The following is a 631-nucleotide window of genomic DNA, read 5'->3' on the forward strand; positions in this document are numbered from 1 at the left end:
GCTTCTCGGGTCAGCTCCCCCCAGGGGCCACTCACTCGCTCGGCCGCCCAGGGACTCGCTTTGCACCCGCAGACCATCAACACGCCCCAGTCACAGAAGGGACCCCCCTCTCCACACGCGACACCCCAACACACTCCGCTCTCCGGGAGTGGCGGCGCGGGAAATGAGGAGGAGGCAGGGAGCCTCTTCAGCAACTGTCGCCTCCCGACCTCCTGGCAACGGCCCCCCGGCACAGAAAGGCGTCCCTCGGGCTTCCCAGCTCTGCGCCTCCGGAGCCGGCAGCCCGGTACTTGCCGCCGTGCCCGGCTGCCGGCCCCTTCCGCCGGCCTCGTCAGGCAGACCCTGCCTGCTGCGTCTCTGCGAGCGACAAGGGCGCCGCCGAGCCCAGGCCAGGGAGCCGGGACGCAGGGAGCCGCCAGCACGCCTCGCTCCCTGCCCCGCTCACTCACTCGCACAACCGGCCCTGCTCCGCCTCCGCCCCTTGCAGCGGAAGTCCCGCCTTCGAGCGGCTAGTGGCCGGACGAGCGCCGAAGGCGGAGTTGGCTCCGCGCTCTACAACTGATTGGCCGGCGAGGCTGTCTATCTGCGGCTGTAGCTTACTTCCTGCAAAGGGGGAGTTAGTTGAGCTGTG

The sequence above is a fragment of the Sphaerodactylus townsendi genome, linkage group LG03, assembly GCF_021028975.2.
Source record: "Sphaerodactylus townsendi isolate TG3544 linkage group LG03, MPM_Stown_v2.3, whole genome shotgun sequence".
Classification (NCBI taxonomy): domain Eukaryota; kingdom Metazoa; phylum Chordata; class Lepidosauria; order Squamata; family Sphaerodactylidae; genus Sphaerodactylus; species Sphaerodactylus townsendi.